At 38.0% G+C, this 26,194-nt stretch overlaps 1 protein-coding gene across 1 annotated transcript in view; it reads right to left on the bottom strand.

The window, feature by feature from the left end:
• Nucleotides 1-23,250, bottom strand: part of COL24A1 (collagen type XXIV alpha 1 chain) — a 415,211-nt gene extending 391,961 nt beyond the window's left edge. Inside the window, exon 1 of the mRNA XM_073896005.1 lies at nt 23,176-23,250. The gene's annotated coding sequence lies outside the window, so the exon portion shown is untranslated. The remainder of the gene's footprint in view (nt 1-23,175) is intronic.
• Nucleotides 23,251-26,194: the final 2,944 nt, after the last annotated feature.

Here is a 26,194-nt window from a genome sequence, read left to right as displayed (position 1 = left end):
AAAGAAAGAAAGAAAGAAAGAAAGAAAGAAAGAAAGAAAGAAAGAAAAAGAAAGAAAAGGAAAGGAAGGAAGGAAGGAAGGAAGAAAAGAAAAGAGAAAAGGAAAGGAAAAAGGGAAGGGAAGGAAAGAAAAAAGAAAAGAAAACAAAAGAAATATCATATGTCAATATAAAATTTAGAGAAGAATAAAACACAGTACCATATAGGAAATATGACAATATTAGTTCCTTTAAGCCTTTGTGTGCTTCACTCCCGGCATCTAGTCCCACCCTTACCCCAGTCACATCTTGTAACATTTTAGAAAATATTTTAAAAGAAGGCTTAGGCTGAAACAATTTTGTTTTCAAGTATATGAAGAATTACTATTTACTCAGTGGCTTTTGTGAAAGATTATGCTAGGGGTTATATTTTTTTCCCCACTGACAATAAATCCTTTGGTTTTTAGCTTCAGACACTTCTACATTTGTCCAGTCTGTCCATGACTCCATCTATGAGACTCATCTAGATCTTTGGTTGGAAAGGGCTCTCCCATTTCTGATCTCTCTGTGCCAGCCCTATCTGTCTATCACACTTATTTCCCAGCAGCCTTTAAAGAAGAGTGTATGATTAATAGCAGGACTCAATATATAACTACTCTTGATTCCATTGGCTCTTATCCAATAGAGAAAATGAATCCAAATGATTACATGTGACCCTCTTATGCTCTAAAATAAGATTTCCAACATATTCACACTTTTATTTATACCAAGGTCTCAAAAGTTTCAGATTGGCAAGAATTCCAAGATGAAGTTTTCTAAATTTACCCTTTGAATTGCACCTTTTAAAATTATTTATCCTGACATACAATGCTTAGGCTTTAACATTTACTATGATATAGTGCAGGTCTCCCATTTTGTTCAAGCAAACACTAGAGCTTATACTGACCATATAAACTCATCATGTAATTTTCCTTCTATTTCGTTTAGTGTTTGCACACAAATACTAAATTAAAATTCTTTCCTGTGCACCTGTCGGGAGAGACAGAGAGAGTAGAGAGACAGAGACAGACAAGACTCAAGACCCAATTTCTTTTTCTTTAAGTCTATTTACTTAGCTCACATTTCCACATTTCAATTTAGGACGTAAATTGACTAGAAGGCTTTATTTGGATAACATACAAATCATTTCTCAGAGGAAATTTTAGTCATATTTAAAGACTCTATAACGGTTCTAAAAGTTCTTTAAATTAATAGTTAATATTGAATAAAACTAAAAGAATTGCAAAACCATCTTGATGTTTAAATTGTCTCAAAATTAGAGATTTAGGATAGTATCTGCCCATTATAATCACTCATCATTTTATTCTCAGAGAGCATTTAGTTTTTCTTCATTTACCCACCCTCATAACCACTATATCCAATGTGTGTTTTAACAAAATATCTGTAGCCTAGGACAAGAACAATATATTTTGGAATATATATTCAAGGGGAAAGTATTTAGAATTCCTTTAGTGCCAGTCCAAAAGTATGGGGCATTACTTCGGTCAAAGAAATACTAAATGTGGATAGAAAATATTTAGGAATTATAAGAAATGGAAAGAATTAGAGGATGTCTTCAAGGGTAACCATACTAATTCTAATAGAGATGGATGTTCTTCCTAAATATCTTTGGTTTAAATAAAATGCAAGGGAAATAGTGTTGGACTACAGTAGCAAAGATGATTTTTGCTCCCCAGATCAGCATTTTGTAAAAGAAGGAATATGAAAGGAAGGATTTTTAAACTTATGGCTCAGATTGCATAAAGGATTGTTTCCATTATATGAAAGTTAAGTAGCTTTTGAATGTCATGAATGAATATCTGCTTTGTGTGGAATGCTTCTTTTAAATGCATTGTGATATTAAGCACATTTATGTAAATAATGGGTGATGGTTTAAATATTATATAAACATCACCTTTGAAATGTGATACTTCTGAAAGACTCCACTGACCCTGTTACTTTTGGCTTAAGAAATCAGTGAAATCATACAGGATTTTAAGGAAATCCACAGGAATGTATAAAATCCCCCTCCTACTCTGGAAGAGAAAATCAATGCTTTTTCTATGTACCTATAATTCTATAGGCAGGTCTATAGCTTATAGCTGGAATAAGTCCATGTACCTTTGTATGTGATATGGTAGAGTAGGCTTAACCCAGTGTGGGATCAAATCCTAGCTTTGCCACTTAGAAGCATGGGATCTAAGGTGGATTACTTAATTTCTCTCACCTTCAGCTTTCCTGTTTGCAAAGTAAGTGTAATATACTGCTATTCATGTTCACAAGGGTGCTGTGAAAATTAAATGAAATAATCCCAGGACACCTGGGTGGCTCAGTTGGCTAAGCATCGGACTCTTGATTTCGGCTCGGGTCATGATCTCAGGGTGGTGAGATTGAGCCCCTCACCAGCTCCGCACTCAGTGGGGAGTCTGCTTACGATTCTCTCTCTGTCCCTCCGCCCCTCCCCTCTCTTACTCTCTCTCTCAAATAAATAAATCTTTAAAATATAATAAAGGAAATAATCACATGTAAGTTGCCAGTCTCTGGCACATAGCACATGCTCAATAAATGTTATGGCCTCCCAATCACCCTTTGAGGTCTGTAGTCGAGGTATTGTTTATCCCAATTTTACAAATCATGAAACAGACTTGAAGACAAAGCTGCAATCACAGAGCTAATGAGTAGCAGAGTCACATTAGGAATATAGGTCTTGGGGTGCCTGGGTGGCTCAGTTGTTAAGCATCTGCCTTCGGCTCAGGTCATGATCCCAGGGTCTTGGGATCGAGCCCCACATCGGGCTCCCTGCTCAGCGGGAAGCCTGCTTCTCCCTCTCCCCCTGCTTGTGTTCCCTCTCTCGCTGTGTCTCTCTGTCAAATAAATAAATAAAATCTTAAAAAAAAAAAGGAATATAGGTCTTGCTGATGATAATGATAATAATAACAGTAGTAATTCTATTTCTGATGATAACAGTAGTAACATTATATTTACTATTATTAGGTAATGACTTTCATGCTGGCCTATTGACATTTTACTTCAGTTTGCTTCTTATTTGCAACTCCTGTGAAGGTTTCACTGCAGCCAGGAAACAAAGTATCCTCTCACCCAGAGAAAAGCTCTTCCCTGGGTAGTACAAGCCCGGGACAGCCAGAAACAGCCCTGTTTTCACTTGGAAACAAAACAAAACAAATTTTTCCCAAGCTGAAATTACTTAAGCTATCAGTTCAAACTGAGATCCATCTGCCTCCTAACCTTTCCAAATGGTAACAATTACTGGTTTTAATGTTGATGACTTGCCACTACTCAAGACCTATATTTATATCCCTATAAATGAATGTGTATTCACAGAGCTAGTTTACATGTGAAATAAACATTCCTATGAATCCTAGAGTGTTTGCTTTAGACTCGTGGCCAGTTAGTTCACCAGGTATGAGCAGGCCAGAGTCCATGTCTGTGCATGAAAGATTTATTTCAGTAACATAGACAGCTTAATACTGGCTACTGAATCTAGTATAGTCAGAAGAGGAAAATCCTTTGCTGCCTTTATTGGTTTCAATATTCTTGAAAACCTGCGAAATCTGTGGCCATGTGTGTACAGGGTAGAATATAATATTTCTTTATAAGTGAATCAATGTTGATGCAAGATAAGATTCCAGAGGGGTTAATTCTACCCAGTTAAAGGACTGCTCAGACGTCTGTGAATGTGTGCATGCATTGCACACACACACTGCCATGTGAAGGCAGTATGAGTTCACACTGATAGACTAATCTAATTTCCTTTTTGAATAGATTGGCAAAACTTGGATCAAAGGAGTGAATATCAATAAGTGTGTCTGGATCTTGGCAAGGCATTTGACTAGATTTTTATGATACTCTTATGAAACCAGAAAGAAATGTGTTTTAGATGATAATAGGCCAAATAGTATACAATTACTCAAGGGATGTTAATTAATAAATAGATACAAACCGCCATAAATATCTTATAGTACATTATAAGTTCTGATGTTAGCAATTTCCAAGCTGAAGTTTTCAAGTTCTTAAATGAGAACATCAAGGACATTTGAGGATGCTGGTTAAATTTGGAAACACTACTATCATGGGATTTGAGTGGGGTGAACAACTTTCCCCAAATTGCCTCAGACTTTCCCACTTTGAGCACTCAAAATCCCAAATCCTGGGAAACCCCTCAATCCCAGGTAAACCAGTGTGATGGTTAGTAATCCTAGATTTGAGCAGTGACTAGGAGTTAGAAATGACCAAGCAGCAAACAGGAAAGCACTAATTCAAGAGAGAGCCCGAGTATGTTTGAAGACTACAAGTGGTTCAGGCTTGCTGGAGCAAATAGTGGTACACAAGAACAGATAACAAGGAATCAGGTTATGCAGAATTTTTTTAAATTGTTGTGAAATATACCCAACATAAAATTGACCATTTTAACCATTTTTAAGTATATAGTGGCTTTAGGTACATTCAGCTTGTTGTGCAACCATAACCACAGCCAATCCAGAACTTTTTTCATCTTCCCAAGCTGAATTTCCATATTCATTAAATAATAACTCCCATATTTCTCTTACTGCCAGCTTCTAGCAATCACCACTCTATTTTCTGTCTCTATGAATTTGTCCACTTTTAATTACCTCATATGAGTGGAATCATACAGTATTTGTCTTTTTGTGACTGGTTTATTTCGTTTAACATAATGTTTTCAAGGTTCATCCATGTTGTAGCATGGTCAGAATTTCCTTCCTTTTTTAAGTCTAATATACATATATATACCACATTTTGTTTACCTATTTATCCCTATTTATCCCATTCATTCATTGAGTGACATTTGGGTTGCTCCCATATTTTGACTATTGTGAATAATGCTACTACAAACATGGGTATACAAATATGTTTGAACCTCCATTTCAATTGTTTTGGGTACATACCTAGAAATGGGATTGCTGGATCATATGGCAATTCCATTTTTAATTTTTAAAGGAACCTCCATACTGTTTTCCGTAGCAGTGACACCATTTTACATTTCCACCAGGAGTGCACAAGAATTCCAATTTCTCCACATCCCTACCAAAACTTACTTTTTTTAAAAAAAATATAGTAGCCATCCTAATGCGTGTGAAATGGTACCTTATTGTGGTTTTTCATTTTCCTAATGATTAGTGATGTTGATCATCTTTTCACATGCTTATTTGTCATTTGTATATCTTCTTTGGAGAAATGTCCATTCAAGACTTTGTCCATTCTAAAAATTGGGTTGTTAGTTTGTTTAGTTGTAGTTCTATGTTATAAATTCCCATCCTAATGAGTTTGTCCACAGGATCTTAATGCCATCAAATGCATTCAGGATTATCCTCTCACAAGATGAAATTATTTAAGAATTTTGAGCAGATAGTATCAAGAGAGTTAAATTTAGGTGGTTCACTCTGGAGAAGAAGGAAGATTGAAGGGGGGTGCCTGAAGCAGAGTAACAAAATAGAAGCTTTTATTATTATCAGTCAAAAAACAATGAAGACCTTTGGTAGGGGAGTTGAGGAGGAAGAGATATACATGAGATTTTTAACAGGACAATATCAAAAGGGCTGGATGACTGATGGGCTGTGAGTGGGAGAAATCCAAGATGAATTCCCAGTTTCTTAGGAGACTGGGTGGATGGTAACATCATTCACCAAACTCAGGAGTCAAGGGAAAAGTAAAACCAGTTTTATTTAAATTGAATATGAGGTACCTGTGAGGCAGCCAGGTGGATATGCCTAGTTGGTGGCTAAATATATTAACCTGGAGGTGAGCACAAAAAAATCTGGGCTTGAGATAGACTTATCACTGTGTAGGTGAACCCTGAAACCATATATTGTCCAAGGACAGTGGGTGAAATAAGAAAAGCATACCAATTTCTGAGAAACACCCAAATTTATGGGCTGGGCAGAGCAAGAAAGAACAACTTCAGCTCAATATAAGAAGAATGTTCTAAAAATAAGAGTTGTCCAAAAAATGGGGGAAAAAATCCTTTTGCTGAAAGTAGTTCCCAGCCACTGGGACTATTGTCAGAAGCAGGACAACCACTTACCTGGATGTCACAGGAAGGATTCATTCCCTGGTAAGGATTTGGTTTCTATTTAAGAATATACTTTTTTAAAAAGATTTTATTTAATTGAGAGAAGGGAGAGCGCACGAGTTGGGGGGAGAGGAAAAGGGTCAAGCAGACTCCCTGCTGAGTGAGGAGCCCGATGTGGGGCTTGATCCCAGGATCCAGGGATCATGACCTGAGCTGAAGACATACATTTAACCTACAAGAATATACTTTTAATGACTAAAAAAACTTACCATTTCATCAGAAAACAAGGTGAATTAACAAAACCCTAGGAGATCTTTACTTGTTTAATACTTGAAGTTTCTAGGACTGATTGAAAAAGAATACATGAGGCTTTTTTAGTCTTCTAAATTAAGGGCTAGGCATATCCCACTCAGAAACTGCTGCAAATATTTTCAAAATATAAGCCAAAATAATAACTGATTCTCTTATAAATAATGCTTGCTGAAAGACTCAGACTTACTGGCCAAAAGTCTTTAGTTCCAGTAAGATGAGTAAAAGAACTTGCCAGCTCTTCTGAAGACAACTCCCCCTGTGGCAAAAGAAGGCTGTGTGTTCAATTTTTTTCCAGTTATTAATTACGAATATGGGGACATAATGAATAAAGGAAATATGAATAAGAACATAAAGCAGAATTACTCTTGTTCTCTGTCCCAAATCATGAGGATTACAAAATCCCGGGGAAATGGAAAGCAACGGAATAAAACTTCTCCAAAGAGCCCCTTGATAAATATTCCATCTTCTGGCTGGAAAGAAAGAGCAACCTTTGCCTTTCAGGCCTTTCTTTGGTTCTGTAACTCATAATGAGGCCCACCTGCCTCAGCATGCTGACTGACGGCACAGCTGCATTCTGTCAGGCAAGGTCTGTTCCCAGGATCCACCAGACCTGGATGAAGTTCAGATCACCAGTTAATGCAATCTTATTGCTGGTCTCTGAGGAATGGTAACTGGCTTTCCAAACAAATACGAACAGTGTGGGAATCATCTCTATAGTCTACACATAGGCAAAGCTATTTGGGAATGAAGGCAGTAAGTCTTTTTTTGTTTAAAAGCCTGAAATATTCTTTTTTTTTTTTTGTCAGTCCCTCTGCCATCCTCACTTCTGAGGAAGTGAGATTTCTATAAAACCTGCACCATTCTAATATTCTTTCAAGGTCAGACAGTGATGATTTGAATCCTGCCTCTATCATTTGTTAGCTGTGTAAACTCAGCTATCTTTGCCTTGGTTTCCTTATCTGTCCAATTTGTTATAATACATACAGAGCTTATAACAGTGCAGATACATAGTACTCAACAGTGTATGCAGGATATGCAGAGTTCCTGTACCCATCGATTTAGAGAACTCATCAAATCAACTGATGTTCTTCCTGAATGGGTAAGGGAAGAGGACCAAGGATGCTTAGAAAATTAGCCTTTGGTTCAAAATTGAAATAGATTGCTTCACTTGTTGAGCTATTGGTGTAAATCACCTTTTCACACTTATTCTCCAGGGTCTAGGGTCTCCAATCTTATCCTGATGAGGAGCTATTTATGAAGTAATGCCAGCCCCCAAATCTTGCTGACCTGTGTGGGGTCCTTTGAGTTCCAGATGATGAGAAGTTTCGAGGCAGAAGAAAACCAATTGCTAAGAATTGATATCATCTGGCTCATTGATTCAATTTTTGAACTAAAGTACCTTTCTATTTTAAGCTATCACCATCACCATCAAATCCTAGAATTTTAGAGCTGGAAGAAACATTTTATTATTATCAAATCTAACTCCTTCAATACATATATATTACATATATATAGAGAGAGAGAGAGAGAATGAGACACAGATGCTGTCCTTTGCTCAATAATTTTTTAAAAGATTATTTATTTGAGGGAGAGAGATTGAGAAAGAGCACAAGCAGGGGGAGAGGGAGAAGCAGGCTCCCAGCTGAGCAGGGTGCCTGACGCAGGGCTCCAGCCCAAGACCCTAGGATCATGACCTGAGCTGAAGGCAGACGCTTAACTGACTGAGCCACTCAGGAGCCCTGCTCAATATTTTTTAATCAATTAGTGGTAAAGGACTAAAATCCACCCTTCCTGGTTCAGTTCCCTCATTCATACTTTCATCCAACAACTATGTCTTAGATTCTTCTGATGTGCAAAATATTGAGAGTAAGGAGGTCAATAAAAGCATAATCTTAGCCCTCAAAATGTTACAGTCTAGAGGAGCATTATACCAAGTAGATGGATGATTCCATTTTGATGGTAAAATATTCAGTGCTCTACTGTTGAATGGAAAGATGCCAGAAGGGCATGTTGTAGTCTGCTGAGAACATCACATCATCACTGAGGAGGACTTACTTTGTGTCAACACTGTCTAAGACTCGGGATGCAAATGTACAAAGGCACACTGCTACCTTCCAAATGTTGTAAAGATTATCACAAATACAGTAAAAACTAGCACATTCCATGTTATGTGAGTACTGCAGACAGTAGAGTACTAAAGAGTTTAAAAGACGGAGAGCTCACCAAAGGATGGGGCCATCGGAGGAGACGAAAATGGCATTGGACTTCAAAGGAAATAACATTTTGTGTTTGGAATTTATCCCAAAAAAGTAGAAATGTGATTCTTCCTTATGTCAAACCTGATTCCTTCCCCCAATATGACAGGTGTTCTCACGACAGTCTTTTTCAGAATTTGTAAGGAAGAACTTAAATGTGATAGTCTTAGAGCATCCCTTCCTCTGCCACATGTCTTATTTTCTCTATTCCTAGTTTATCCTCTCTCAAGGATTTTTTTTAATATTCAAATGTACTTTAGAGATTATTCACTTATTCCTTCTCATATCCCATTCTAGCTGTTCCTCCACAAATCTTTTTCCTAATCCAGGTTTTTAAGAGATATTTCAAAATAGGTTTTATTTTTCATATTAAATTTTGACATTTTCCTAACATAGTTCAATATGTGTCTTTTAAGTAAAAAGTTTCCCAAACAACAAAATTGTCACAATGTTACCATGAAATATCTTTCAACCATTCAAGTGTGAATATGTGTTTGTGAATTTTAAAGTATTAAAATTTACTAAGTGAGTGATAGGAAAACAGACTAATATCGAATGACTAGACATCATTGCCTAAACTTGGATAAACCAGGAAATTTTCCAAATCAAAGCCCAATATGAAATCATCAGCCCAATATGATTAGGAGAAAAGTGATGTAATAAAATCAACTTTTAAATATCTATATGGCATGTTGCATTTCCTAGGAATCTTCAAATGTTTGCTTAAGGATAGCCAAAGCAATTGCAATAAAAGATAACTCTTCGAAATCATATTTCTAAAAATTTATAAATTTCCCCAATTCCCTACATTATGTAAAGAAAAAGTTATTTTCCCAGGAAGGAAACTTCATTTTAAAAAACCACTCCAGTATTTCCCTTGCAAAGAAATAAGCCAGATGATTCTAACACATGGAATTTTACTTAGGGAAAATTCAGAAATAGAGGGAAACTTTAGTAACTCTTTCATACTAGCAACCACTGTGTAATTCCTAGAAGTTTTCTTCTTGATGAAGGATGATGAGATAATAATCAAAGTCTACTGAGAAACAAAATAAACAAAAAAACCTGGAAACCAGCAGCAAGTGGTTATATGGTATCCATACAATATTCTATAAAGAACATGGACTGGCATCAAGATGCCTGGATTTGCCACTTACCAAGTAGAAGAGAACAGATTCCATAGATTTGTTCCATTTGATGTTTTTGACAAATGTATCTACCTCTGAAACCACGACCCCAAACAAGATACAGCAGGTTTCCATCACCCTACAAAGTTCCTCATGTCCCACTCAGTCTCCTCCCCCATCCCGGCCCCAGGCAGCTACTGATTTTATTTCTACCACTATATATGTTTTATCTTTTATAGAACTTCATGTAAATAGAACCATATAATATATACCCTCTTGTCTGACTTCTTCTGTTCAGTTGTTTTTGAGACTCATCTATGTTGTCATATGTGTTATTCTTTCTGCTGCAGAGTATATCCCATTGTATAAATACACAATTTATTTATCCATTCCCTTGCTGATGGATATTTGGGTTGTTTCCAGCTTGGGACTATTATAAGTAAAACTGCTATGGATAATCTATCATCATACTGTTTTCTATTTGTCTCTTCAAATTATTTGTTCCTCTGTTTTTCCTTTCCTGCCTTTATTTGGGTTAATCAAATATGTTTTTAGTGTTCCTCTTATTTCCTCTATTGGCTCCTTTACTATAACTTTTTGTTTTTAATTTTTAAGTGGTTGCTCCAGCACTAACAATATGCCTATTTAATTTATCAAAGGCTATTTACAGCCCAATATTTTACCACTTCACTCTTTATACCAGACTCTTCACACCTTCCATTTGCTACTCCCCATGTCACAAATATAATAATTTACAAGAATATAACTTCATTTACCTACCCTTCCTTTTACTCTTTCAAAGCTGTCAACCTCACTTTACAATGTTGTTATTTTCCATTTAGATGGTAAATGACTTTTATATCTACCCATTTACTTACCATTTCCAGCTCCCTCCATTCCTTACTACAGATTGGAGTTCCAGATGGCATAACTTCCCTTTAGCCTGAAGAATACATTTTATCGTTTCTGATAATGCAAGTCTTTATTATAGGAGTTTTTGGAAACTATTTCTGAAATTCTTCAAAAATTGAACTGACAGGGTTTTTTTTTTTCCAGCAATTTAAAGATATTATTCCATTGTCTTCTGGCCCCCATTGCTTCTGATAAGCTAGCCATTATTTGTATCATTACTTTCCTATAATTAATGTCTCTTTCCCTTCTACTTTCCAGATTTTCTCTCTCTTTGGTTTTCACCAATTTAATGGGTTTTTATTCATTACTGCTTATTTCTTGGATATAAATCAATGTTTTTTATCAAATTTAGTAAAACTTCAGTCGTTATGTCTTCAAATATGTTTTCTTCTCTATACTCAAGTCTTGGGGACTCTGTTACATGTATGTTAAACCATTTGCTATTGTTCCATGGGTCTTGAGGCACTCTTAATTTTTCGTTAATTTTTTCTCTGTTCTTCAGATTAGAAAATACCTGAATTTTAACTCAGGGTCATTGATTTTTTTCTTCTGCCATCTATAGTTTGCTGTTAAGCTCATCTGGTGAATTTTTAATTTTATTGGAATTTTCCATTCTAGAATTTCCTTTTTTTTAAAGTTTTTTGTACTCTGCTGAGATACCCTATTTCCTCATCAAGATCATACATTCCTTACTTACTTGAAAACATTTTTGTTTCATTCTTTTTAACATTTTTATAATGGCTACTTTAAAGTCTTTATGTGCTAAAACTAATATGTGGGAATTCTGGAAGTTGGTTCATATTAACTGCTTTTTTTCTTTTTCTTTTTTAAAGATATTATTTATTTATTTGACAGAGAGAGAGAGAGAGAGAGAGAGAGAGGGAACACAAGCAGGGGGAGTGGGAGAGAGATAAGCAGGCTTCCCGCTGAGCAGGAAGCCCGATGCGGGGCTCCATCCCAGGACTCTGGGATCATGCCCTGAGCAGAAAGCAGACGCTTAACGACTGAGCCACCCAGGCACCCCTAACTGCTTTTTTCTTGACTGTGAGATTTCTTTGCATGTCTAATAATTTTGTTTGCATATAAACTTTGTAGATGATTCTTTGCAGAGACACTGGATTTTGTTACCTTATTTTAAAGAGTGTTGATTTTTTTTTTAAAGATTTTATTTATTTATTTATTTGAGAGAGAGACATATAGAGCCAGCACAAGCAGAGAGGGAAGGGCAGAGGGAAAGGGTGAAGCAGGCTCCCCATTGATCAGGGAGCCTGACATGGGGCTCAATCCCAGGATCATGACCTGAGCCAAAGGCAGACACTTAACCGAATGAGCCACCCAGGCTCCCCTAAGAGTGTTGATTTTTGTTCTAGAAGTAGTTTAACTGCTGAGCAACTTGAACTTGGGTAACCATGGTCTTACACTTTGCTAGGATGGTTCTGTGGAAAGTTCAGGGTGTTTTCCACATTCCTATTACTGGGCATATTTATCTCTAGGCAGGGAGTTTGGAAGTTTAGGTTTTGTTATAGTGGATCTAAAGTAGATGTTATTCTAGAGTGTGCTTCTTACTTGTAGGGTATGGCCTTACTGGTATTTCAGCTAAATGGCTAGGATGTTGATGAAATATTAACTCAATCTCTCTATTCTGACTGGGCTGGAGCTCTAATGTTTTCCAGCACTGCTTGGTCCACCAGCTTACTGTGCCAGGGTCAAAAAATTATCCCCAGAGATCAAGGGTGAGGCTCACCTTGTGAGCTTTCCTTCTCTCAGAGATTATTTTTGTGCTGCCTGTGGTCGAATGCCTGCAAACAGTTGCCTTGTACATTCTGTTTCGTTTTATGGCAGGAGGATAGTCCTCTGCCAGTTATTCAGTCTTACCCAGAAGCAGAAGTCCTCCCCAGGTACAAAATGACTTTGCTTTCTGGCTTGAATGACTAGGTGGTGAGGGCTCCATTAACTGCCTTAGGAAATCTGGGATCAGGAGCAAGTTTAGGATGAATGGTGATGACTTGGGTTTTGTTTGTGTTGCATAGAAGGCATGAGAGAGGCTAGTAGAGATAGTGATAGTTATTCATTCATTAATACTTGCTCTTAAAATTGATCACCATTTATGCATACACAAACTATTCTTTCCTATTATATTACCTTTAAATATCCTCTTTAGGTTTACCTGGGTGGCTCAGTTGGTTAAGTGTCTGACTCTTGATTTCAGCTCAGGTCTTGATCTCAGGGTCATGAGTTCAAGCTCTGTGTTGGGCTCCATGCTGGGCGTGGAGCCTACTTAAAAATAAAATAAAATAAATATCCTCTTTAAATTTTAAGAAACAAATAGCATTGATTTGGACTCTTTCTTGAATTATTTTAGAACTAGAAACAAAGTTGTAGTAAGGGAAGTGTTTGTTTCCCAAGTGAGTTGTCAAAAACTTTGAAGGTTTTTTTTTTCTTTTCTTTGAGGGGAAAAGAGCATCTGTTTAATCTTGTGATAAGACGATTTCTGTCTTTTTCTTCCACACTGCCTGAGTGTTACCATTCAGCTACTGTACACTAGATATAACTCTGTGCCACACACACACGTGTTCTCACTGAGGTCAGACTCCTCCAGCATACCAACCACAAATATGAAACAAAGGTGCTGACCCAACTGGAAGAACATGAGCAATAACGACGAATATATTTGGGTGTTCCTGTGGGCTAAGACAGGAATGAAAGTTAAAAAACAAAAACAAAAACAAAAAGACCCACTCTTATACAACTCTGAGCCATCACTATTCCACTAGACATTTCAGTTTTACCAGTGGTAAAACTGCATGAAGGGCAGTCGGGGATTAGACTGTAAAATCTCTTGGCAGTCATTCAGGGGCAGCCACTGTCAAGGAGAAATGATACCATGTCCATTTCTGCATAACTGGGCAGGTCAGCTTCCCACTTGCATCCAGTTTATTACACTCCCTATATCTGGTTGGTAGCTAAGGGGGCTACAACCTTGAACCAAAGGTCCACAGGGATTTGTACCCTCTGGTTGATCTTCTAAACATGTTAAATTTACCAGTTTTACTCTCTATCTCCCCCCTCCACTCCCCTCCCCCCTTACTAGCACCTGTTTCTCACTATCTCAGGTTCTGCTCTTTGTGCCATATGGATGCATATTACAGTTTATTTTTTATTAAGATTTTATTTATTTGAGAGAGAGAATGAGATAGAGAGAGAGCATAAGAGGGGGGAGGGTCAGAGGGAGAAGCAGACTCCCTGCTGAGCAGGAAGCCCAATGTGGGACTTGATCCCGGGACTCCAGGATCATGACCTGAGCCGAAGGCAGTCGCTTAACCAACTGAGCCACCCAGGCACCCCGCCATATGGATGCATATTAATTGAACTAATCTTGGTTGCATGAAAATGAACAGAAAGTGCTATGGTTTGCTTTTAGTGTTATGGCAGAAGTCAAAATAATTCATAAGAATTTAATATTCTTTAGCTTGACTGGTGACCATTAGATGACAGACAGCTTTAAGTCTGTATTTTATTTACTTTGCTTAAATTCTTGGTGCCTAACTCAGTGCCTAACCCATGGAAAGCATGCTTGATAATTTTTGCTGTAGAATGAACACCAGGAAAAAGACACCTGTTCCAGTTACTTTGGCATAGGACACTCTAAAGAAAGGTAATATGTTGGCATTCCATCACCTTTAGTCCCAACTGCCTTCATGTGCTTTCCTGACATAGTGGAATGAATTACTTGTTTGCTACACCAAAAAAAAAAAAAAGAAAGAAAGAAAGAAAAGAAAAAAAAAGATGTTGACAAACTTTGACATTTAAATCCTGGTCTCATTAATTACTACTTAGCTGTATGGCAATGGGCAAGCTACTTGACATCTCTGTTTTCTCATCTGTAAAATGCAGGTGGTAATTGTACTGACTTCATAGGATTCTTGTAAAGATTAAAAAATGAATGGTATTATACGTGTATTGGCCACAATAAGATCTTAACATATAATTATTATTATAATTGTTCTTGAATAATTTTAAGGAGATAAATTGATAAGGATGATGTTTATAAATGCCATAAAAGCTACAACTAGTAGCTTCATAAATGCTAACCAGAAGCAATAAATACACATACTTTGGTTATTAAACAAAAATCTGCCTTCAGGCCAAGTGGAAAATAAATTTGTTCTTGTATTAGCAAATATTTTTAAATACTTGTAGCCCATTCTCATGCCTGAAGTAATGCATAGGTATATTTATTTACTCGATAACTATAGTTGTCTGGATTATATCGCTCCAAAAGTTATGCTGAAGTCCTAATTCCTAGTACCTGTGAATGTGATCTTATTTAGAAATAGGGTCTTTGCAGATATAATCAAGTTACAACAAGGCATATTAGAGTGGGCCCTGAGCCCCATGACTGGTGCCTGTTTATGAGGAGGAGAGGAATATCAGATACAGAGACACAGATACACAGGGAAGAAGGTCATGTGAAGATGCAGGCAGGAACCTGAATGATGCAGCCACAAGCCAAGGACACTGGAAACCCCCCAGAAGCTAAGAAGAGGCATGGAAGAATTCTTCCCTAATCCTTCACAGGGAGCAGGGTCCTGTTGACAATTTGATTTGGGGCTTCAAGGCTGCAGAACTGTGAGAGAATAAATTTCTGTTGTTTAACACCACAAAGTTTTTGTTACTTTGTTATAAGCCAGTCCAATAACTTACAGAAAAGGGGGGGCATTTTTTTCTCCAATTTAAAATTTCATTGTGAAACAAAGCTTTAAAAATATCTTTAGTTGGATTTTGTTTAAAATACATGGTTTGCATGCAGGAACTTCACACTTCATTTTCCTTTTTAAATTTTTTGGAGGGGACTGATATAAACTATGGAAAGACAACTGCAGGGAGAGGTGTTTTAAACATGGGGTTATGTTTAAGTAACGTGACTGATCTTTAAAGAGTGTGAGTTACATTCTAATAATGTGGAAGTTCTTTATAATGTTTTCCAGGAGATGGGGTTTTGAACTCTATGTGCAGGAAACCATTACATTGGGGGAAAATATTGGTTTATGGGTCTCTGGCTGGGACTTTTAAGTGTTATGTATGAGAAAACATTGAAGCTGGGGGAAGAGAAAGATGTTATAACAAAGTGATCTTTATTATGTTTCAAAACACTAAATTCTGAAGAGTGTTAATAAGCACTCTTCAAATTCATTCTTATTTGATTGCTTTTGTTCACATTTCTGGAGTTGATTTTACTTGTGTTTAAAAAAAAGAAAAACTCCTTTGGAAGTAAAATAAAAACTTAACACACAAAGCCTTTCAACCAAAAGCACACAATGCTTCTTGAGATATCACAGTCCTAGTTAGAGTAGAGAGCATGACACAGCTCTCTAAATTATGGACAAATAGAGGGTATCCAGGATGTGGGCACAGGCAGCATGGGTGAGAAGAAAGAGCTTTGAAGTTACATAGAGTCCAGATACTTGGAGGACAATGGTCATTTCAGTTACATTTATTTTACCTTTTATTTTTCACACCTATATAATGGAACAAATTTTTTAAAAGATTTTATTTTTTTATTTGACAGAGCACACAAGCAAGGGGAGCAGCAGGCAGAGTGAGAGAGAAAAATAGGCTCCCCGCTGAGCAGGGAGCCCGATGTGGGGCTCAATCCCAGGACCCTGAGATCATGACCTGAGCCGAAGGCAGACTCTTAACTGACTGAGCCACCCAGGCACCCCTTTCTTATACCTCATTGGTTCTTGATGGATCATTTGAGCAAACACACAAAGTGGATAGAATAATTTCTAGCACTCAGAGAAGCTCAGTAAATACCTTTTCTCCTTCTTCTCCATTGAATCATTTACATTTGAGATGATCTCTCTGTCTTTACATCCGGGAACTGGAGAGAGGCTGGATGAAATGTCAGCACTGCATCCACAGACCCAAGTTATACTGCAATGACTAGAAAATTCCAGTGTCTTCTTTAGCAGCATGGGACCTGTTAGATTTCCCCTGGAAAGCATAGGGGCTTTACCATCATACTGGGCGATGCCTGGAATTGCCTGTTCAGGTGTAATCACATTCTGTCCCAGAGCTTGAAGGAGATTTCTGCTCATTTTGCGATTTCAGCATGGTACAAAGAAAACAATACTGAACTGGGAGCAATGAGAAATAGGTTGGGGTATAGCTCTAATCTATTTTGTCCCTAATTCCTTCAACTATAAATTCAGCAGGTGGGAACAGATTGATCTCCAAGATTATTTTGGAGATATTAGCTAAGGTATATTTTGGAGTCAGAGGGCTTGAATGGTTTGAATCTTGGTGCCACCACTTAATTGTTCAATTTTTGCCAAGTCATTTAACCCCTTGGAGCCTTAGCTGCATCTATTGAAAAATAGCCAATAATACATAATTGAAAGGATTGTTGTAAGGATTCAATGAGAAAAATATTGGAAGCACCTGGCACAAAGCAAATTCCCAATAAACATTAGCTCCCTTTTACTACATGAGTATTTCTTAAACTATAGCATGAACAGAGTCACCTGGAAGGCTTGTAAAAACACAGAGGTGAAGCCCCCAGAATTTCTGATTCAGAACGTCTGGGGTTGGAGCCCCAAGATTTGCATTTCTAGTGAGTGCCCAGGTGATGTCCCTGATCACGTGTTGAAAATCAATGCTCTGCATCAGGAACTGGCAAAGTACAGCACTTGGGCTCTATTTGGCCCACTGTTTGCTTTTGTGATTAAAGTTTTATTGGAACACATACATGCCCATTGGTTTACATATTATCCATAGTTACTTTCCCACTATAACAGCAGAGTTGAGTGCTTACAACAGAGACTGTATAGCCCACAAAGGCTAAAATATTTTTTATTTGGCCTTTTACAGAAAAGTTAGCAGACCTGCTGTAGACTATTATGTACTATTCTTCCTAGGGAGTTTTAGGGCTCTGACGTTTTGTTTAAAGTGTATTTTCTGTCAGGAGGCCTAGATAGCTTCCCAAATATTAGAAAACATATTCTCTGTGAGCCTGAAGACTTGCTTAACTGAATCCATGGAAATATAATGATATCCTTGCATAGCATATTTACTAAGGGGCCTCTTGAATTTGAACCCAAGCTTTGGTTATTTCACTTCTTATACGTTACTAAGGGGCCTCTTGAATTTGAACCCAAGCTTTGGTTATTTCACTTCTTATACTTATAGTAATAGTACTCATTGCATAGGGCTATTAAGCGGATTAAAGGGAGTTATACACTTGAAGCATTTAGAAAAGTCCCTGGCATATATAAAGCCGTCAGTAAGTATTAGCTATTACCATTATTATTAAGGGAAAAGGCACCTTCAGAGGGCTCTGTTCTCAGAACCACACTTCCCCTTTCCAGGTTCTTCAAGCTTTTTAATTAGTACATGAGATCATAAAGTGTATTCATTATATGTTTATGATAGCAATATAGCCACTTACTCTAGTTTAAAATATTTGATCACAAATCTTGTTATCTCTAATAAATATCAAAAGCAAAGAGACCAAATTGCGTTTTTATGGGGATGATTCATTAGAACTAATGACAAAATTAATAGGGCAGATTTAGACAAATCTGTTCCTTCCAGCAGTCCTTTGTGGAGCCTTAAAGTCTTTTCTGAAGTGGGAAGGAGATGAAAGGTCCTTTAGATGGAAAAAAAAAAAAAAAATCCGGCATATCATGTGAAGGAATCTCTGCGGTCAAGTTTAAATTTTTATCCTGAGTTGTTTGTTCTGAGTCTGAGGCCGTCCAGAAAGGTCATGGAAAATAAGTTTTCTTTGGGTTCTATCACAGGGCTGTTTTGCTTGTAGAACTTTGCCTTCTAACAATCTTTGAACTTGAAGCGCTGGGCACACAAATGATGAACTACAGGCGCTTACTCGGGACATGAACATGGTCTCAGTCGGCTCCACCCTCCTTCCCATCGTTTTGACTGTGATCTTGCTGTCGCTCGGCATACTAACACCACACTTTTCCTGTACCTCCAAACAGCACAACAGTCTTAAGAGCTGGGCAGATATCCATTAGATTCCTGGGTTTTGCCTTAGAACTTCTAAGCCTGGGCCTCTTTTTCCTCTTTTCTAAAATGAGATCATTGACTCATATAGTATTGTGAATATGAAATCTGAGAGCTTGGGACAAGTGCTTGGCGAACTCCTGATGTATGTGAGGACTCCACAAATGTTACAGGTTTGTCTTCTACCCCCGTTACCCCCGCCATTTTTTGAATGATGTAATGAGACCTTATAAAGTAATCTGTCTTTACTTAGTCCTTTAAAAATGGTTTCCTAAGAATGTGGGTCCTTTAAGCTGAACTGTAGCCCTCACTCAAGGGGAACAGCCGTGTGTGAAAGAATTAAAAGCAGCTGGGTTAGGCACAGGCCTTCCTTTAAAGGGTGGTTCTGAGACAGCACTGGGGCACGCAAAGGGACCAGAGGAATCTCTTAGGCGTGGATAAACTAACTGCTGCTAGGGGGTAATGGACTGCGCTGGGAGAAGCCCTGTAGTGTTAACGAGGCAATGAACACTAGGGTTAAAAATAGCTAAGTTCATACTGAAACAGATGGAGTTGAAAGCAATGAAAATGGCCTGAGGCCATTGTAGGTGCAAATAAGGTGAATACACATATATTTTAGGAAACTGAACTGCTAAATTAGTAAGGGTACAAATGAGATTTTTGAAAAGAAATGCCCTCTAACCAAGGTATTGCAAAGGTAAGAGTAATATAGATAGTATTAAATAATTTCTTTTGATTCAAAACCTGAGTAGGTGGAGAGCTTATTCCTACATCTGTAGGGTACTTCTCCACTCTGGAAGTAAGTCAGAACATCTTACCAGTATTTTCACAATTCCACATTTCCTGGTGACAGCCTTAGAATTGCTGGTGAAATGTCCATAGACCTGTCCATCGTTGCAATTGATCCAAAGTTGCAGAACAAAACCATGCAACTTTCTCTTGAATCAACACCAAACTCCGAATCTTTAACTTTGAAGATAAAGGTGTACAGTTCAACCTTTATTTCCCTTCACTTCTCTTTCAACCAGATAAAACTGTTTTTCCCATTCTCCAAGCAGCGACCCTCCATTTCTTGGCTCCTGATTACAGAAGTCGGCTTCATCTGTTCATCTTAAAGACATCCAGAGAGCAGCAGGAATCACTTGAATTTCAATATTCCTATTTATTATGGTAGATGATTGAGAGATGACCTGCAGAAGTCTTTTTTTAATTAAAGTATAACGGACAAACAATATTCTATTAGTTTCAGGTGTACATAATAGTGACTCAGTATTTTTATACATTATGAAATAATCCCCATAAGTCTAGTTACTATCTGTCACCACATAGTTAACACAATAGTAATGACTTAATTATCATGGACTAGTGTTGAACTAGTATAATGTGTAGTTTTGTAAATAATATCTTCGAAAGTTTCTTGTAACATTCAAGTAAACAATCAAAACCTCATCAAGGTGCTGTGGAGAACTGAATTAAGGATAAAAGTTTTCGATATGCTTTGTTTGCTACACAATATGGTATTTATGCAAATTCATCTGGTGTGGAGTTTAAATTTCCATCCTAATTGTAATTAATGAAGAATTCAAACTTCAGAAGGCAAGGAAAATTTGACTAGGTTGATTTGACCAAGGTTGATCTGACCAAGACTTTTTAAAATCCAATTACTCCTAATTTATTCCAGAATCTCTCTTCCTAAAAAGGGCTTATACTCAATTGGCTGTGAACAATAATCGATGAGACCGACTATAAGTTGGCATATTTATTGTTTAGATGTCATAGAAACATAAACAATGACAACAACAAACAGTTTAGAATGTATCTAACATGCTCAGGAATTGAACTATGGTGTCAGGGGACAGCCGTAAAACTACTGGATGAAGGAAGGAGGTACTGAGAAGCTACTGGACAGGACTGATAGAGAAGTACCCCTTCTCCCACCCCCAGTGCCGGCCTTGCAGAGCTATTAATTTGTAAAACTCATTCAGTCTTTCAAGATTAAATCATGGATGTTTAATTTCTCAAAAGAACTGGCTCAGTGGCAGAGAAGAATTTATCAAGAGGGTCAGACAATTACACAATGGTCTTAGGACAATGTGTAAAAAGCATGCTGATGATTACAATGATGTCTTTGTTTTATGCCTGAGCATCTTAATTTTATTTGGCCTTCTTGATGCTTGCATTAGAACACACAAACAGCTGTTTTACATCAATCCTCATTTGGTACATTCCACATAGTCCATCAATTGTGAAGTGCAATCAATCAATTCCCCAATTTTTCAACAACCACGGGCCAGATAAGATGTGCTTTCTTAAGACAAAACGGTTTTGACTCTGTAGCCAGCAGTATTTTACACTGGCCGTATACTTTCTTCCTCCTCCCCACTAGTATATTTTTTTTTTCCTTTGCTGTTAGCGCCCATGACTAATAATACCCTGTGCCTAATCTCAGGCTGTGTGTTGGCCTCATCTCAACTTTTTTTAGTTTATCCAAATCCTCTTTCCTTGGGTGACCATCACAGATGGCAAGTTCTGTAATTAGCGCATTGGTCATACAGATTTAGTATTGTTTAGTGGATGGGAGGGTAGAATTTGTGTCCAATGGCCCAAGTCCTCTCTCTTCTCTGCTCTCCACTCTGGGACCCTCACTCATCAAAACTTTATGTTCCTATTATCAAACAAGCTGAAAAACACTTTCCATCATGTATATATGTGAGTAAATATACTAGGGGGAAAATCATAAATCCATGATATCGATATTCTCATCAACATGCAAAATGCATCAATGTGCAAAATGCATCTCATAATGCAGAAAGGTAAAACATTGTGAGAAACTCTTATTGGTTTTCTAAAAAAACAAACAAAAAAACAAAAACCAAACCCAAAACACTAAAACATTTCAGTTAGTGTATACCTAATAAATATTTATCAGATACTCTTTAAATTACAGTGAGTCAAATTCCCTTTAATTCAAACTAAACATAAGAAACTATTTTAGATATTAATTTTCCTAATACCAGTTAACACGCCATGGTGTGAATAATTTTATCCTGTAACAGAAATTAATGGAATTCTAAATGAAATATAATCTATAAACTTGGTAAAGGGGGGAAGAATAAAGGTGACACTGACAAAGTTAGCATAAATTAAAGCACAAGGAGAAACAACTGAGATAAAGCAATCTTCCAACACTGAAGAAATCATATGCAAGTTATATATCAAGTAAACTTAAGGGTGCCTCCCTGCGTCAGACTTGTAAGGTAGAAAATTCTGATATCAGCACTGGAGAACTTAATATGACTCAACTATGGCTAATGACCCCTGTTTAATAGGAGAATAATATTCATTAGCTGTTATTAGTGATGCTTGTGGACATGACACCTTTCTTCCATTACTAAGTTACCAGAAAAAGATGATTCTAAACTAATTTCTCTGTAATAATGTAATGCATGGTATTTCCCCAAATTCACAATACCTGAAGATTCACTTTCACCCGGTTTTCCTGGAGGTAATGCGTGACAATATATTAATATTACCTCATCATGGTAATCTGAGAATCTTCCTCTGAATTAAAAACTCAGCTCCCACTATTTGGGCTCCGATTTTTGCCCCTACATGGCTCTATTTCCTAATCAAGTTCACGTGAACCGTCTCCATCAGTGCCATACAGGATTTCCATCTTGCTGCCAGTCCTAACCTCATCATGGTACCTAAGAGTTCTATTCCTTTGCCTGCACACCTGTACTTAAATGAAAAATGTTTATTGTTTTCAGTTGCTCAATCCAAACATGATTTTATTGTTACTCTGATTGACAGTATGTATAAAAAAGCTAGTAAATTTATAGTCTGAACTTCAGGCAGCAAGCCAATTCTGAGATAAGTTTCTGCAATCAAAATTAACTGCACCATTGACTGGAATGAAGAAAAAGCATGGAAGTAGAGGTTAACATCATAAAAAGAACAGAAGAACCTGTGGGGGGAAGTACATCTCCCCACTCTATTTTCTTAAGATGTCTTTCAAGGATCTTTTTGGACTAGTGATCAAGACCATTTCCTGGTTACAAAAGCTCTATATCATTAAGGCAAAGGGCACAGTGGCCATTCTGTCCTAGATTTTATTGGCAAATGCCCAGCTTTGATATTATGTATGTAGCGTGTATGCTAGGCAATTTGAAATAGACCTTGAACTCTCCGGTGCTATCAATGATTAGACTTCTTTCCCTCAACATAAACATTGACTTCTAAAAGCTGGGGGTTTTTGTTCTGATGTCTACTATTCAAACCTCTCTACCGCCTGTCCTATCCCTGCCTATGTCAGATGATTGTCCCATCTGTTTGCATAAAAACCCTGATTTGGCCTGGATTTGGATTTTATTTTTTCCCACTCCAATGTATCAGATACCACCCTAACCCATCCAAAAAACAAGAACCCACATATTTCTGCACAGAATGACTGACCCTCCTCTGACCCCATTGACCTACCTGGACTCCCAGTCTAGATTTTCCCTCTGGGTCATGGGTTTCCTGTTGCTGCCTGATAAGTTCTGCAACACCTCGGGCTTCCAGTGCCAAGAATCCTGCTCCAGACTGAGAGGGCATGCTCATTATCCTTCCAAGTGATAGATGTCACCATGGCTTCTGTCTCTGAGGAAGAAATATACTTCTAGTCAGAGCTAACAGTGTCCGAGAAATACAAAAGTTTGGACTAGATAATTTCTAAAATCTCTTTCATGCCTAAATTCCGGATTTCACATTTATAGATGGGAAAACTGAGGCTTGGAGAAGTTGACTCTTCAAGGAAAAGAGAAAATGTGAAGTTGCCTATTGATAAAGGCAGAGGTACCATCAGAGATGCGCTGGCAAATGTTTAACAACCAGATCTCGGGGGTGGGGAAGAAAAAAGTTCTGATTTATAGCATTTCTGTAGTGTACCTCAGGTGCTGATTTCTGTGGTATCAATACTCCCATGATAGTTGATTTCAAACTACCAGCATGAGTCAACCAGCTGCAAAATTCCTTAAAATTTAACAATCAGCTCTTGGGATCTGGTACCTGTCAGCTCCAGCACATCCCCCAAAATGTTCTGATTTGATAGTGATAATGCAAGGACCACTTGGTTGGTTCTATTGCCCTGCACTTCTCTAACCTTTATAGGTAAGATCACTTAACCCTAACCTGAGGGCATGGCACCATTCCAGACTCTGAGGCTAATGCTGTTCCTAGACTCAGGGAACATAAGGCCCCCTAAGGCAGTAATTCATTGAGCACTGACTTCCTCACTCCCCTGTTCCCTGCCTTGTTCTTTGGTTCTACTGTGAGGATATCCAGTCTCCTCAGGGGCTGGCTTGCTGCCCAAGAACCTACTCACCTTAAGACTCAGGTTTCCATACATGGTAACTAAAATCCACCCCAAGACACACTCATGAGTTTATTTTACTCTAATATTTTATCCAGTTGTGTAGGTGAGAACTGAAACACTAAGAGAAGCAGCTACGGTTGAATTGTGGAAAACAGGCATCAGGGTGGTGTGAGAAATGCTCATAATGAATCTATAGCCACTATAGAAATGTGTTCTTTCTAAAGACATTGAGCTCCTTTATCTTCTTTCACTTCTGACTTATACAAGACTAAAAATGCATAAAAGCCTTTGATGCTGAGTCAAAGAAACATCACAGTCATGTGCCTCCCTCTTGAACAAAAGACATTCCACTATGATGTCATCAAAGGTAAACTGAATTCAAAATGTAGCCTAGGAAACCCATCATGAATGGCTATCATTTCGAAACCAGAACTTAAAAAATATGAACTCTGGCACAAAAATGAATAGTTATACACAGTCATGATCGCAAATCATAGTGCACTGACCAACTTGTTAACAATTCAGAGAAAATCAATCCAACAACAGAGAAATACACAAGAATGCATCTAACAAATTATTATGCAAACCTTTAAAATTATAGTTTTGAAGACCATGCAGCCACATGAGGGATGCTTAAGATTCTGTAAAAAGACATGAAACTATGTATCATTAATAGTATAACAATGTTTGTAAATGTACATAGAAAAAAAGCCCTAGCAGATATTCCTGAATTATTCCGTTAGGGTGGGAATTACTAGTTTTTCCTTTTTTCTAACTTCACAAAGTTTCTATAATGTGGTTACATTATTCTTACACTGAAAGAATATCTAAGCTAAAAATAAACGATTAAGTAATAAATTCAAAAGCCACCTGGATCCCTAACCAGGACCCTGACCACTCTTATGAACGCTGAGAAAGCCCTCGCCCTGAATAAGATCCTTGCTGCACGTATGCAAGGTTCAAGGCAGACCTCATCACATCGCTTGGACCAGAAATACCATTTCAAATACCAAAAGACTTGTGGCAAAGTGAGGACACCTGAGGCTGTCATTCATCCTTTTTCCTCGGCTCTCCCAGGAAGAGACCAGGTCTTCTTCCTTGTCACATTGTTACTGCTACAAAATGCCTCCCCTCAGTGGACTGTAATCCACTACTGACCAACTCCCCCTTTGTACCATGGTCTCTAGATCCTTTATTCCAGTGCTGACTCACTTCCTTAGGTCTTCAACCTCTTTGAACCCTTGGGCAGAGAAAAACTTGGCTTCCTGGTTCCCCTCAGTTGCATCCAAAACTGCTGATCCTTCCCACTCCGGTAAAAGCTTATCCTTCTTGAGACTCATTTTATTCCATTGTCCCACTTCTATACTTCCTTGGTAATGTTTACTGTCTCCTGGCGACTTCCTATCTTTCACTGAAGACTTTGGCATGTGGCTCAACATCTCCCCCTTTACTCCCACCAGCAAAACCCAAGTCTGGATCAATACTGTATCTGCAACTCTATTCCTGTATTGGGATGCCTAAAAACTGCTGAAAAGCAAACAACTCTGCAAAGTAGAGCTACAGATTTGCAACTTCCCAGTGGTGTTTCCTCAATCCTATCTCATTCATCTTTACCAGAGAGGTAAAGAAAGTTCTTTGGTAAACAGAGTAGCAAGTTGCACAGAGTCCATGCTACTATCAATTGTCTCTCAGTTCCAATTCACCCTTCAAATATATACTCTGTGATAATGGATGGAATTGCTGGAAGCATTCCTCTGTTAGCATGATGTGAAGCTTTCTCAGTAGAGAGCGCTGGAGGGACACTGCAGGAGGCAGGGGCTCTCTTGAGGTTTCTGGCTGCAGTGTGGTGGTTCAGCAGTGTGGGTGTGAGGACATCTGGTGATACTTGGCCCTAGGCACCCACCCAGCAGGCACTGTCCCACAGGGACATTGCAGCCCCAGCACAGCCTGGTGATCATCTTCCTGCTGCCCTCTCTATACAGATATCCTGTGCTCCAGGCCTCGTCTCTGTATTGGCTCCCTGATTGTTTACACTAACTCCCTCCTCAGGTGTGGCTCCCATTATCCTCTCCATGCTGTGCTCCCCCCAACCTCACATTCTTCCCCATAGGGACCTCAGGCCTCCACTGCTACTGCACACCC

The sequence above is a fragment of the Callorhinus ursinus genome, unplaced genomic scaffold, assembly GCF_003265705.2.
Source record: "Callorhinus ursinus isolate GAN/ISIS: 27379988/994484 unplaced genomic scaffold, GSC_fseal_2.0 scaffold9, whole genome shotgun sequence".
Lineage (NCBI taxonomy): Eukaryota > Metazoa > Chordata > Mammalia > Carnivora > Otariidae > Callorhinus > Callorhinus ursinus.
This window is presented reverse-complemented; position numbering and strand designations above follow the sequence as displayed.